The 15,961-nt window shown below is 38.5% G+C and overlaps 1 protein-coding gene across 1 annotated transcript in view; it reads right to left on the minus strand.

Annotated features, from left to right (window-relative positions):
• The window catches only part of NCKAP5 (NCK associated protein 5), an 824,899-nt gene that overhangs the window by 517,426 nt on the left and 291,512 nt on the right, over positions 1-15,961 (minus strand). The gene's annotated exons all lie outside the window — the stretch shown is intronic.

Here is a 15,961-nt window from a genome sequence, read left to right on the forward strand (position 1 = left end):
TCTTTTGTTGCTCTTTACTGATCATGAATTTTAAAAGGCAAACAGACTTGAATCTGTACCATTTTTGAAATGATAACAGAAAATCATTTACAGGGACGCCTGGGTGGTTCAGTCTGTTAAGCATCTGCCTTCAACTCAGGTCATGATCCCATGATCCTGGGATAGAGTCCTGCATCAGGCTCCTTGAACAGTGGGGAGACTGCTTCTCCCTCTGCCTGCCACTCCCCCTGCTTGTGCTTTCTCTCTCTCTGACAAATACATAAATAAAATCTTTAAAAAAAAAAGCATTTACAGACTTGCTATCTCAAAGTACTGTGCTGAGTATTTTACCTGATCTTATATGAGCCTGACAACAACCCTATAATAGGTTTTATTATCCCCATTTATAGATTTGGAAACTGAAGCTCAGATATGCTAAGTAACATACCAAGCTCCCAGCTGGTACATATCAACTGTATTAGGATCAAACTTTAGGTTTTCTTTATTTCACAAATCCCAAATAAAAATTTTGCTTATCATTTTTTCAGGGCTTAGAAAATATGTAAAATCTAAAAACATTTATTTTAGCATTCTTTATTTTACAATGGGGCCTATTTTGTATCCCTTATAATTGTAATTCTGATTTCATTTAGAAAAAAATTTAATATTCACCAAAATTTTAAGAATGCTTTGTAAAGTGACAGATACTACATTTTGGATAGCTTTTCAATGATTCTTAGGAAAAAGAGTTTACAGATAAAGTAGGGGTAAGTGAACCTTTCCAGTAATCTTCCAATCTTAGCATTAGGAAGGATTTTCCCCGAAATCCTTCTACGGTTATCAAGTTGTGAAACCGTCTGCGTTATATTTCATCCCTCAGCCTTCTCTCTACACAGGACCAGCTATTCAGCTATCCACAAGCAGCAAGGGAACAACTGGATTCCCAGCTGAGTGAGAGGATTTCTCCAGGCCTAACGGCTTGGGTCTTTGAAATGTCAGTGACTGCCAAGAAGGCATGTGCTTTAGTTTGGTTACAGTTAAGTCAATTTTTTAGTAGGAATAGTTCTCTTTGAATTAGTGCCTAAAGAGACATATTAGAAGGAATAAAACTAGAACCAGGAGATCCCTGAGGAGAACAAGTTTTGGGAGCCTGGGGCAGGACCCATGCATAGACCCTGTGGGAGAGGGCAACAAAGTCAAGAGAAAGAAGCCAGGAAGAGATGAAATCAAGTGCCTCATTATGAGGTGAGCAAGGCAGAAATCTCTGTGTTCTCTGACCCAAGTCCTAATGAGCAGATGAAAGGAGCAAAGAATGGAAAGAGAAGGACATGACTTGACTTCTGGTTTACTATAAAAAATAAACACATGGTAGATATACGGACAAAGAAAGCAGAGAAGAACATACCCTATACTCTATGACTGAGCAATTCAACTCAGTATATATGCAACAGAAATGCGTATATATGTTCAGTAAAGGACATGTACTAGAATGTTCCTAGATGCACTATTTGTTATCACCTTAAACTAAAAATGTGCACCCCATTAACAACAGAATGGGTAAACTTCTACATAATCACACACTGGGATACCAGAAAGTACTGAGAAGGAGTCATGTATACCTAACCACAACAACATGTCGAATACCACAAGCATATGAAAGAATGAAAGAAGCAAACATAAAAGAGTATATAGTTTATGATTCCATTTATATAAAGTCCAGAGATAGGCAAAACTCCTATGTAGTTCAGTAAGGCAAGAAAAATAAAAGACATGAATATTAAAAAAGAGAAGGTAAAACTGTCTCTATTCACAGATGACAATTTTCTAGATAGAATATACTAAGGAACCTACAAAACAACCATATAACTAATAAGCGAATTTAGCAAGTCACAGATATAAGCCAATACACAAAAACCAATTGTGTTTTTACATACTAGCATCAAACAACTAGAAAATCTATTTAAAAAAATTCATTTACAATAGTGTCAAAACATAAAACACTTAGGAAATAAATTTACAAAAGATTTGTCAGACTACTACAGTGAAAACTATAAAACAACTGCTCAGAACAATTAAAGGAGACTACACACACACACACACTCTCTCTCTCTCTCTCTCTCTGCAGATTCAGATCTCTTGAAAAGGTCTCAGGAACAATCAGCATCCTAGGACCACACTTCAAGAACTTAACCTAGAAGATCCAGAAGGAGAAATGGAAGAATGGTCTAGAAAATTTCCTGGAATCATTATTCCTGATTGCTGAATCTTCAGCACAAGATTGAATATATATGCTAATAGCATGTTAATTTTTTACAAGAGCAGTTTAGCATAAAGATGACATTCCTACATACAGAGCAAAGTTTATCTTAGCACAATCATCCTACTAAATGATGAAAGAGTCCTCACACAGCTTAAAGGTTAGGAACATCACTATTTTATCCTTAAAAGAGTTTGCCTTTATAACACTATTAGGAATTTTCACATGGTATATAGGTTCATGTGAAATCTTATAAAATTCAATTTGAAAGAAAAATGTAATGGTTTTAGCCATTACACAGTTTTTAAGAAGGAAAATATTCTTAAGTCATGAATTTTATATTCTGCCCACACATTATATTTTAGGCATATAATGAGTGAACCAATGTGAAAGGCTCATCCTTAAAGGGGCAGCATGTAAGCCCACTGATTTGGGGAAACAGAGCAAAATAAATACGTAGAAACTGGAAACATCAGCTTGGGTTTGACCTACCATCATGTGACCAGAGATGTGCCCAATTTCAAATAGCCACGTTTGAAATGTGTGACGCACACATGAGGAATCTCGCTGTAGTCTGGGTCACAGAAAAGACAATCTTCAACCCAAGCCCTGCAACCTAGTGCTCCTTATTTATAAGCCATAAACTGGCTTATTATGTCTAGTTACTTGGGAGCTACCATGATTCAAAGTAGCTAGGCAGTGAATGAGCAGAATTCAGGAGAATAGCAAATACAACTGTCTCTTTAAAACCATGTTCTGTTATTGGTTTATATCATTTATTCAGGAAATGCAATATGCGTAATATGGAGCAGGCATGTCGAAGGCTTGCAAGTAACAGTTGGAGGGGTTTTCTGTGGTGTAGGCAGGGCAAGACCAGTACCATCTAACTCCCACTAAGCAAAGCATCCCAATTTTGACTTATTTTATGTCGTAAGTTTCTGAATCCTATTTCGTTTGAAAAAAGAATTTCAAGGCCAAAAAAAAACCAAAAAAACAAAAACAAAACGAAACACAGGAAAGAATACTTTCTTCAGGTTTGGCACTTTCTATCTCCCAAATCTTTCATATCGTTGGTATTCCATGTGTTTGCAGGGTTTTTGTTTTTAGTAGGAATTGTATTTTATTTTTGCACGAAAGAGTTGTCATTCTTGATAAAAATTGAGGAAGTGACGGAATCATCAGATGGGTGAAACCATCTATGGTAAAAATCTCAGCATTTCTAGATGTTCCCATTTCTGGGCTCAAATTATCAACTTAATCAAAGTATTAAAAATAAATGCGTCTGCCTTTTTTATAGTCATCTCATTTGCCCTGGGGTTCAGCAGTCCCTTGACAAACCATATCTTCAAACCCCCAAGGTCCCAATATATGTGTGAAACCGAATGGGACCAGCATCTTTTTCATGCAAATTCAGGGTTCTTAAAAACAGCTTTGTTCAAAAAATAAAGAAAGAATCCTTGACTTGCATGCTACCCAAGGCAAATTAAACACAGTCACATGCACATACACTCTTGCTCCTATTTGAGGACCTTAGCTCATCTGCTGGAAACAGACAACTGTGCTTTTGCAATGCATTACTGTTTTGTTTTGTGTTTGTAGCAAAGCCAATAGCTCATTATGAAGAGGGTATTGACTTTATGATTGCAAAACAAATGCCCAGGGATATTTTATTGAGAGTTGTGGATCCTTATTTACACGACAGGGATAAAAGAAAGATATAAAGAATATACACACAATGAAACAAAAGAGACCTACAAACTCTCTTCTTTCAATTAAATGCAAAGAGAATTCTTCCCTCCAACAGGGATGAAACAGAACTAGTTTTCTTATTCAATTTTTTACCCAAAAGGTGAATTAGTCCCAGGTTTCTGAAGTCTGTCAGCATGGTCCCAGATAATTTCAACTGAAGATAATAAACAGCAACACCAAAAGTATTTATGTGAACCTTGGATCTACACAATACCACTGAGACAAACGCAGTGTCAGCCCATGGGAAGACTGACCTCAATGAAGACAACAGGATGCAGGCATTTGTAAAGTCCAGAAAAGACCTGCGAGGTCTGCATGGTCAGAAAAACAATCAGTAGCTTGCAGAGGAGGAATATATTCAGCCTGTGATGTGTGGAGATCACAAACTTAAGGGCACCGCAGAGCCATCTGTTGCATGAATGTCGGAGGCAGGCCTGTCTGGAGACAAATCAATGTTCTATTGCCACTCTAAAGCAGCCCAGCACACACCCTGAATGCGTGAGAATAAACCAGTGAGCAGCCCCATTCTCCACCAGGCAGATGGGACCCCCCTGAGGATACCCGGGAGGAAGAGCAGCACCAGCTCGCTGCGTAAGTGTGAAGAATTATGTCTACTCGTTGTGAGTCTCATTGCCCCAAACTCCTCTATACAAACAGTGCATTAGGCACACCAAGGAAGATGTCAATACAGAAGGTACTCTGTGTTTTGATGAAACTGCCAGGTAATTTGTGTCATCTCTACTTGACTTTCCTAGAAAAATAAAGAATGACAGGAAATAAAATAAATTATAATAAACTATAACAAAAATAAATACAAAAAAATCAAGGACAGGCATGCTCATATATGTATTTAAAATGAAAAAAAAAATTTTTGTAGGCATTTTATAAACCCAAAGATACTGTGGTATTAAAGAACCCTGTAGTACCACCCAAATACCCTAACTTCATCTTAGTTTTGGTTCTTAGGTTAAGCTCTTACATTCCAAAGTCTTTCAAGTTATTTAAATACCTCAATAGTTATGTATGATATAAGACATACATCAATCTCTTTTAATTTATTCGGAATATTCTGCTAAGTGGCCATATAATTCAATGATGATGAAAATTCTGATTCATTCAGCAAACAGAGTGAGTGAATTCACTCTGTGTCTGGCACTGTTCTGGGCCCCGGGAAATACAGATAAATAGACTGTCCCACTTTCAGAGAGCTCAGGGTCTAATAGACAGCACACCTAAGCAAACCTGTGTCCTAAGATGTAATAAGCACAACAGAAGAGTACTCCATTCAAAGCTGGATTTTAACATTAAAGTTAGGTGATAATTTTATCAGAAGATTGAAACTGAACGTCCTTTAAATGGGAAGGTACAGTCTCCTAGTTCTAAGATAAAGTCATTTTCCAAAGTTCATACTTCTCAGCAATAAGTCATATAGGAAAAACAGGTTTTCCTCATAAATATCTTAACTATGAAGAATCCCTGTAACAGGTTTTAATCGTGATTCCCTAAATTCCTCAAGTCTTTTTTAATGCAATGGTATTAGACTTTATTGCCCCTTTGGGTCATGGTTTTATCCAGGTCCCTTCTTTTGGAGACATGTGACTGACTTATCTCGCCTCTTCCGTTTCAGTACATTGTATGACCACATCCTCAACTTAAAAAGAGAAGCATTATAGCTAACACTTAGTGAATAATTACTGTGTTAAGCACTACCCTCAGCACTTTACATGAAACATTTCAACCTCAAACAATGCCATGACATAGGTATCATTATTATCTCTGTGGTATTTATATAGCAATGATTCTCAAAATTTTTGGATTAGGAACCTCTTTATACTCTTGAAAATGATCGCCGAGGACTCCAAAGAACTTTTGCTTCTGTGGGTTCTCTTGATCAATATTTACCATATTCCCAATTAAACTGAGACTTTGAAAATACACATTAATATATTTGAAATACGGGGCACCTGGGTGGCTCAGTCGTTAAGTGTCTGCCTTCGGCTCAGGTCATGATCCCAGGGTCCTGGGATCGAGCCCCGCATCGGGCTCCCTGCTCCGCGGGAAGCCTGCTTCTCCCTCTCCCACTCCCCCTGCTTGTGCTCCCTCCCTCACTGTGTCTCTCTCTGTCAAATAAATAAATAAAATCTTAAAAAAAAAAAAAAAATATTTGAAATAAGAGTAATTCCATCACAGGTTAATGTAAACAACATTTATTTATGAATGTAACTATAGATTCCAAAACAAAAATTAGTAAGAAGAGTGGCATTGTTTCATACTTTTGTAAATGTCTTTCATATCTAGCTAACAAAAATTACGTCTGGATTCTCCTTTCTCCTTCTATATTCAGGTTGAGTAGCTTCTGGCAAACCAGTATAGGCCCATGACCAAGGAGAGTGAAAAAAGTAACATTTTAGTCTTCTTATAAAATTAGTTTTGATTTGGGCGCCTGGGTGGCTCAGACGGTTAAGCGTCTGCCTTCGGCTCAGGTCATGATCCTGGAGTCCCAGGATCGAGTCCCGCATCGAGTCCCGCATCGAGTCCCGCATCGGGCTCCCTGCTCGGCAGGGAGTCTGCTTCTCCCTCTGACCCTCCCCCCTCTCATGCTCTATCTCATTCTCTCTCAGATGAATAAATAAAAATTTTAAAATAAGTAGTTTTGATTTATGGATCCCTGAGAAGGCCATAGGCCCCTTGGAGCACCGTGGTGCAGAGCTGGAGCACCGTTGATGTACCTTCCACGGGGAAACTAAGGCTCAAGCAGGCCGAGAAACATGTCCATCACGCCATTGCTCTTAAAGTTAAATACCGCCATGCATGCCTTCTAAATATGCAAAATAACAGTGAGTACATATTCAGTTAAAATCGCACTTGTTAGAACTTGTACCTCTGGATCCACTATCACCTGTTAGCACACCTCTAGTGCTAGGGAAGTAGTCACAAATAATGCATGAAATTGTTGAGGTCTCCGGGGATGAAACACATTTCTAACCATTTTAATGCCAATCAATGCAAAAACCACTGATAGAACTTTTCTGGAATACGCTGAATTCCAAGCATTATGAACCTCCATTTCTGGCAGAGTAGAATAAAAACACTAATCAAACTCCCAACATAAACCTATGCTAAGGCATAAATTTTGTTTTTATTAGCAGCACCCCCCCCCAAGCCCCCGGCATTTGTCCCTACAAAGATATCACCAAATACCTAAAAGAAATTAGATGGATGATTAGTGTCATTGATACCCTGGGGCAGAGAGTCACACTTAAAATTTGGGGCAAAGGTTTCAATGAATCATCAGCCTTCACCATTTCTGAGTGGGCCCTAAGAGTAAGAGCATGGTGGTGATCTAGTATGTCTGTAAGGCGAGCAGGTCAGCTCCCCCAGGAGGCCTAGGACCATTCTCTGCACACAGAGGTGTCCTGGGGAGTCACCCGCCACAGAAGCGTGACAGTATCGAGTGCCAGGTGCGTTTGTCAAGCGGGCAGATGGGGAGACCAGTGGCAGCAGTCCCTGCCTAACAGCTACATTAATTAGCCTTTCCAAAGCAGATCATTTAATTACTCATCCACTCAGATATTCAGCACGAGAAAAAAATTCAAGATACTTCTAGACATAGAACCCAGATGAAACAAACTTCTTCATGCACTTTTTCCAATACATAATGTTCATGTTGGCCCCAAAACTTTAAAACACAAAAATTTACCCTCTTATTACACACTTTAAGGATTTTATTCACATCCACAGTGCACACAAGTCAATAAGTTGAGAGTACGTTCTAAATTGGTGATCTTCATGTGATTTTGTGCAGCAATAACTAAGAGGGAGCAGGACTCAACATGGCCAAAATGCACACCCCCTTGATTCTGGGAGAGAGCAGGAGTTGAATAAAATTCTGTGCTGATTAAGGACTTCCCTCATGCCCCCCCAAATAATAAACACAGAGAGACTTAAAAGAGACTTTAAAAGAGACTTTTTAAAGAAGTTGGTATATTGAAATACAGAGATCATTAGTAAAAGCAAACTCTAATTTTAGCTACCTGCCTTTCTGAAGGTCTTTCATCCATGTGGTTCTCCTTATCGAGCTTTCTGGAGCTTCTACAATTTTTTTCTAAATTCTAGTAAACTAAATGTCATGTCATGGAAGTGTTCTCGAGATTGTTCTACCCTGAATGCTCTTCCACTTGCAAAAATGATGTCTCAAATTGCACTTGCATGTCCTGATTCAGAGATTCATCCATAGAGAGTCCCTCTTGCTGCCTAAAGCAATTGCCTGATTCACTGTTTCTCTCCCCTAATGGGCTCTAAGACTCAGAGGACTGGGACTTTATGGTCTTCCTGTATCTAAGGCACACACACCCCCTCAATGAATGAAGGATCATGCTTCAGAGCAAAGATGGCCTCACTGACTTGAGGCAACATCACAGGTGGCCTCTCCCCATATTAAGTATCAGAAGTTAGTCCCATGCCCAGAGCTTAACAGAATGGGCCAATAAAACCACACAAGCTACCTGCAATCCTTACCACTACCATCATGAATGAAGCATTCTGCATGTTTTAGATGTACCAACTAATATTGTTAGTAAATAAATATACCAATGAAGGAATGAACTTGTATTTCTGGGTTTTCTCCTTTTTATTTTTACTTGAAACTGTCAGCTCTCACCAGAATAATACATGCTTTCATCACAACATTGTTGATACATGCAGGCTCTACTGACTTATTTCATGCAATACTGAGTTAAAACAACCTTATTATCTTCTCCTCTCTATCCCAAAGCTCCCCTACCTGATGTGTTTCTGAAATACATATTAGAGCATACCACCCCCCAAGTTTAATATGAATTTCTAGTCTTAACTTCTGCAATAACTTATTTTTTGAGCTGAGCAGGGAGCCTGATGCAGGGCTTGATCCCAGGACCCTGGGAGCATGACCTTAGCCGAAGGCAGATGCTTAACAACTGAGCCACCCAGGCACCACAGGCCACTCGTTTTCTTAAACTTAATTTTCACTTCTGAAGAAACCTAGATTTCAGAATGAGGATTCCTTATATTTCCATGCCTTTTTAAGGAACTTGGAATTCCCCATGTTTTCATGCACTACCCCCATATTTCCTCCCTTAGTATTAAAATTCCACTATTCTAGGTCAGTATTATATCTGGCACATAAGAAAAACTCTGTAAAACAACGGAATTGTATTAATAATGTGTGATTTTTTCCGCATCAATTTTGGTCACATTCCAAAGTGATGGGCTATATGTAGTTTAATACGGAAAGGCAATGGGCTATACGTATTTTAATACGGAAAGGAAATTCTTAGGGAAAAGAAAAAACATGCTAACCACCTCCTAGGGAGCCTTCCATACCTGTCCGTGTGTGCAACAATAGCCCTTATGTGACAATTAATTTCATTTCCATGACTTTCAATTATTAATGGCCCTGAAATTACATTCTGTCTCTATTTTCATGAAGGTCCCAAGATAGGATCTGTGATTAGACTTAAGCCACCTGTCTAGACTCAGAAGAATGAGGCTTGTAGGTTCCTAAGAGAAAAGGTTGAAAGATGTAATGCAGGAAAACCTGGTAGACTATCATACAACCGAGTGCATACCTAAAATCTCCTTCTTTCATTTATGGAATGAGTTATACACACAAGACGAGTTCTGCTGAACAAAAGGGTGGCTTTTACAATAGACTGGCAATGCCATCAATTCATTCCACAAATACTATGCCGTCTGCTATGTTGGAAGCACTTTGTTAGGCTCTATGGACGACACAATGATGAGGGAGCTTAACTGCTGCAGTCAAAGAATATTCTGTGTCTATATCCAGTGTTACAGACTGAATTGTGTCTCCCAAAACTTTTACGTAGAAGTCCTACTCCTAGTAACTTAGAATGTAACCTTATTTGGAGGTGGTCAAGTTAACATAAGGTCATTAGAGTGGGCCCTAATCCAGTATGGCTGGAATCCTTAAAGGGACAGATTTGAAGATAGACAAATGGGAAGAACACTATGTGGGATGGATGCAGAGACTGGGATGATGTGTCTACAAGCCAAGGGATGCCAAAGATTGCCAGCAAGTCACCAGAAGCTAGGGGAGTGGCCTGGGACAGATTCTCCGTCACAGCCCTGAGAAGCAAGCAACCCATCAACACCCTGATTTTAACTTCCAGGCTCCAGAACTGAGAGATGGTAAATTTCTGTTGTTTAAGCCCCCGACTGTGTGGTACTTTGCTAAGGCAGCCCTAGCAAAAAACAAAATAAAATCTATCAACTATATATGTTTGAACAGAATACACCTCTACAGATACACAGATATATAAATAATCTGGAAAATACAATGGGCGCTCTCCAAGCGAAGTGTAATATATTTTCAGCGGAAGGAGTGTTTACTTCTGACCAGAAAAAAAAAATGGAAGTCTTTATAGAGGAAGTGGTAGTCACATTTCACACAAGTTAAGAGCCATAAAAAGTCAGAAGCCAAACACAGGAATTTATGACTATAGAACTATATTGACTGCAGAACTGTGTTTTGTTTTTTTTTTTTAATCTAAGACACTCACTTCTTTTACATGCCATTTCTTAAGAGAGTTCAAGACAACTATATGAAAGATTCAAATGGTATACCTCATACCTAAACCTTCACAGGTATGCATTCTCTTAACCAGAAAAACATTTTTAGTATTTTCATCTCCATACTCTTTTTACTCACTCTACTGTGATGTCCAGTATAAGATAAAGGTGCTATCTTGGTGCTCTATTACAAGAATATTGACTTGGTTGGTTTTCTAGACTGGGAATAGTTTGCAAATGCACTAACTCACTCTCTGGCTGCCACCCCCATTACAAGGATGTGCACTAGTCACTTGCAGGTGTGAGTTAGGTGACCTTTGGTCCTGGAACTGGTCTGTCTAGAGACAGAACCATAACCAGGCCCTCATTAGGTCAGGTCTTCACCCAACTGAACCATTATCAAGCCTTGGGAGAACTATAAATTGTCTGATTTTTATAAAATATTCAACTTAATAACCTCCCCCCCCAAAGGATTCAGTATTTTTTGCTGCTTTAATCATTTGCCAAATAATTTCTGAGTTAATAATCTATCAGAACCAAGCTCACCTACTCTCCTTGAAGAATTCTTTTCACTATTGAGCTTCATAGCCTGATTAGATCTTCTTTTCTAATCTTTTCATATAAATTGTATGTATTTGATTTCTCCTGCCTGCAAGTAACAGAAACAAAGCTCTAGCCAGAATAAGAAAGATGAAGCATTTGATTGAGCAGATTATGATACTTCAGGAGAAACTAAACCACCAAACCGTATGAAGGGCAAGAACCAGGGTACCTCCAGGGGTCTCTTCAGTAAGAAGTCATAGACCTTCTCACTAGATGCTCCCATGATGCCCTGGCCTAGCTCTCAGGACTTCTGGTTTCTATTTCCCAACACTTTCACATTTTAAACTCCCTGGACTAAGATCCTGATTGATATGGTTTGAGTGAGGCACACACTCTAGATTGATGAGCTTTTGGGCTGGGGTCAGGGTTATATAGTGCTAGCTTAGACATGCTCCTTCTCCCCATTTTAGACTGGCAACTAATGTCAGAGAAGTAAACAATTATTAGTGTCTGCCATATGGGTTGGGCATTTGTACTGTGTATGTGTTGTCTTTCCTTTGGAAAATGCTTTCTATATACTCCTAATTAATCCTTTCTTGGATCTGTAGCAAAAATAAACAACCAGATATCTTGTATATTATTTTTTTATTTTTTTTAAATCATTTTTTTTAAATGTTTTATTTATTTATTCATGAGAGTCAGAGAGAGAGAGAGAGAGAGAGGCAGAGGCAGAGGGAGAAGCAGGGTCCCCGCCTAGCAGGGAGCCCGATGCGGGACTCGATCCCAGGACCCTGGGATCATGACCTGAGCCGAAGGCAGACGCTTAACCATCTGAGCCACCCAGGCGCCCCTTATATTTTTAATTTAATAATTTTTACATTCATTCCAACTGGACTAACTCCATTTGAGATTTTTCTGTTAAAATACCTAGCTGGAATTAAGCCTATATCTTGCTTTCTTCATATTGTCTTGACCCATCCACTATCATTGTGACTTAAAAATTTACATTGAGCTTTCTCGTCATTTCTTTCTTCTAGAATATATAACTAGTCTTTAGTCTATATATTGCTTTCTGGATTTTGTCCCACTGTCTCCATTCTCGGTGTAACTCAAATTATATGGAGCATACTCCTAGAAATGTTATCAACTATCAATCATGTATACATTCGGAATGTCGGAACCAGAGTACACTCTCAGGAGACACAAACTAATCAGGAAACACCCCCTGTTCTATTTCCTATGCTTCACACCATCACCAGTAAGACTGTTCAAATTACCAACAATAAGATTTTATTTTATTTTATTTTTTTAAAGATTTTATTTAATTATTTGACAGAGAAAGACACAGTGAAAGAGGGGACACAAGCAGAGGGAGTGGAGAGGGAGAAGCAGGCTCCCCATGTGGGGAGCCTGATGAGGGACTCGATCCCAGGACCCCGGGGATCATAACTCGAGCCGAAGGACTGAGCCACCCAGGCGCCCACCAACAATAAGATTTTAAAAGACACAGACAATTTTAAGGGATGTCAATTTAGAAAATCTAGAGAATAAAAGAGAAACTCATATTCTTTGTAAATAGACAATCTAATCATGGCTAAATATGTATAGTATTCAGTTAGTATCTGAGCTGACCAGTAGCTACAAATCAACAAAAAATTCAACAACGGAAAACTTCAGAGGGAAAAGGAAGACAAAGATAAGAAAACAAAGTCTAATGTCTAAGAGATAAGAAATGAATGGGAACCAATCTGTGAAATAATTTCATATATGTTACACCAGGTAAGAACCTAATGGGGAAGAAGGATATTCTTAGATTTAAGACCATCTAGGATACTCTAAACAAAGATAAAAGTGTTTTTAGAAAACAGGAAAGCAACTGGTATGCCAATGGCAGCAACGTTTTGAAGAATAATAATAGCACAACTACTGGGTAGAAAGATTCTGTCAAAATAGGTTATTGTAAACTTTCTGTTTATATGTAAAGAAACGTAAGTAAGCATTTATAATTATCATCTGTTTTAATGACACAGTAAGAGAAAAAATTTAAAACAAGAGAGGGGAAATGTAAGTGGTAAGTAGTTCAAGGAGACAAAAAGAAGCCACTTTCTGAAGGAGGAAAGACATCCACTGTCCCTGAAGGCAGATGTTGGTTGAAATGGTAAGCACTATTCTTTGAACATATTTTGGTGACTTTTAAAATAGAGGAGAATAAGAGTGATGAGGACAATAATACTTGCATAGTGATTATACTCCAAGCACTTTATAGTTCGTTATTAACTCACTTAATCTTCACCCTCACCACAAGGTATGCACTATTATCATCCCTGTTTTACATATGAAGAAAATAAAGCACAGAGAAATTAGGTATCTTCCCCAAGATCTCAGAGTTAGTAAGTGATGATGTCAGGATCTGGACACTGGCACTCTTGGCTTCAAAGTCCCCATTCTTAACCTTAATCCTATGCTGTCCATGTGATTCTAGCTGGACTTAGAGTTTTTACATTGTACATAGTTGTTCAGAAATATGGTCACTAAAAATATCTTTATGAATTTCATAAGAAGCTCTCAAAATTTATTTTAATTCCCCTTGGGAGACAGGGAACTAAAGAGGCAGAATGGAGCTGTATTTAACAGAACAGACTCCGGAGCCAGGCTGCATGGGTTCTGAATCCCTGATCTTCCACTTACCCACTCACTGACCTAGGGGAACTTATTCACCCTTTCCGTTACCATGCATGCATGATTATCTACAAGCATGCACTGCCCCTTTTCTGTAGGAGGACCTGACTCCCGTACCACACTGATATGGCTTGGCATAGGACTTGCTTTGGCCAATGAAATGTGAATGGAAAAAACATGTTTAACTTCTGGGCAGGAACTGGCCAAGAGCCAGGACAAGATGTGCCACATTCTCTCCTCTCATTATGATCAGCAATGGCCTGGGTCCTGAGGTGAGGTTGCCTTGGGGCAGAGCCACAGACCTACCTTGCAGAGTAAGAAATATGCCTTTGTTGTTGTAACTCACTAGGATTCAGGGGTTGTTTGTGACTAAGACATAACTATCTCTCTTGACTCATACGCTCTCTGTGCCTCAATGTCCTAGTTGTTCCTAGGGTTGTTGCAGGAATTAAATGACTTAGTTTTATGAAGTATGTGGAACAGTGGCTGGCACGTGATAAGCACCATGGAAGTGTTAATCCTTACAGTTATTTGTATCTGTAAGTGGCAGGAGAGAAGTATTAGTGAGCCAGATACTCACCTGAAAAGAATACAGAGGAAAGACTTCCAAAGGAAACCTCCCCAATACTAATCCAATCAAATGCTTTTCTGGTTCTCAAATCCTTTCAACAGAGTTCTCACATCATACTGGTTGCCCTTTGGGCTTTCTGAAAACTTCATCTCTTCAGTGCTCCCTCATCAACCCAGTAATCTCATTTATTTGTTGACAGTTCAGGGCTTTAGTATTGCTGACCCAGTCTCCAAACACTTTTCCTTCTACAAAATCCAGTTTCTTTGGCCATGAAGATATTCCTCCTCCATTTTCCTCAGCTATCTTTCTGGAAACAGAGTTGTACACCAGTTTTCTCACCTGTGGAACTCAATTTTAGTGAGGTAATAATAGCTGTTACCTCTGTTTCTAAGGGTGGAGGATTAGGTAACTTTAACAAGTTTCTTTGTTTCATGAGTTTGGATTAGCTTTCATTTGCTAATGTGTAAATTTTTAGGGCAAAACTCTTGCCAATTAATGTTCCACACAACTTGCTTTCAGGGGATCCTGCTGCTAACCACTCTGGATGTTTTAACAAGCAGATATTGAGACCTCTTATGCCCAAGAGGAAGATACTATGAGTCTCCCTCTAATCCATCCTAGAAATGAGACTATGAAAATAGGGGCCCAAAGGAGAGATAACATTACCCTCATTTTAAAGATGGGAAGATGGAGACTCAAAGAAGTTGAACGTGTCTTTGAGAAAAATAAGTCAGTTGAAGAGCAAAACCTAGATAGAAAAGAGTCATTATCTATAGGAGCCAAGCTACTGCTATTTCCAGGGCTGATTGTGTTCAAAAGAAAAAACAATGGGAAACATGACTGTATCTGGATACAATGAGACTGAGCATTTTAACTGAGTTTTAATCTGACCTATTCACAAAAGCCAAAGAGGTTACTGAGAAAGATACAATAACATTAGTCCCATTTTACTAAGCTCACATGTAAATCAGGCTGGTACGACTGAGTCAATATCATGGCTAAACTAAACTGAGATATAGAACAGAGACCAGGTTATTCATTGCATCAGAATGTTTTATTTGGCAGCTACTTACTACATAAATAACTCACCAGCTATTTTCTCTGAAACAGTAATGATTAGAATGGCTATCCTACCCAACCAAAAAATCTGAAATAGGCAATAACAAAATCAATCTTCAGAAAATAAATACTGAAGGCAGCTGTAGCTGCTTTTGACTGTTATTAGAGGCAAATAAAACCCAAAGTTATTTCTAGGACTCATCACTTTAATGATTTCTAAATTTACTTCTCTAAAAGAAATGTACTAGAGATTAATAAATTTTACATGAAAACAAATAGAATGTGTAAATTGCTAAGAGGTTTGCTCCCTTTACTTTCATTCTAGCCATTTTCCCCAAACCAAGAAGAAGAACATTCCCTAAAGCTTTGCATGGTTTTTCGCAAAATCATCTCTCATATAACTAAACAGATGAAGAAAGGATGTACTTTTTTAGTGGGTAATGATAAAGCTGAGATTTATAGCTAAAAACATTCTTGATCACAATAGCTTTTTTTTTTTTTTTTCCTTTTTCTTTTTCCCCTCCATTCTCTGGCTAAGTTCTTATGTCTAAAAG

The sequence above is a fragment of the Mirounga angustirostris genome, unplaced genomic scaffold, assembly GCF_029215605.1.
Source record: "Mirounga angustirostris isolate CCGP_5_RB_7025 unplaced genomic scaffold, mMirAng1.0.hap1 SCAF_3, whole genome shotgun sequence".
NCBI lineage: Eukaryota > Metazoa > Chordata > Mammalia > Carnivora > Phocidae > Mirounga > Mirounga angustirostris.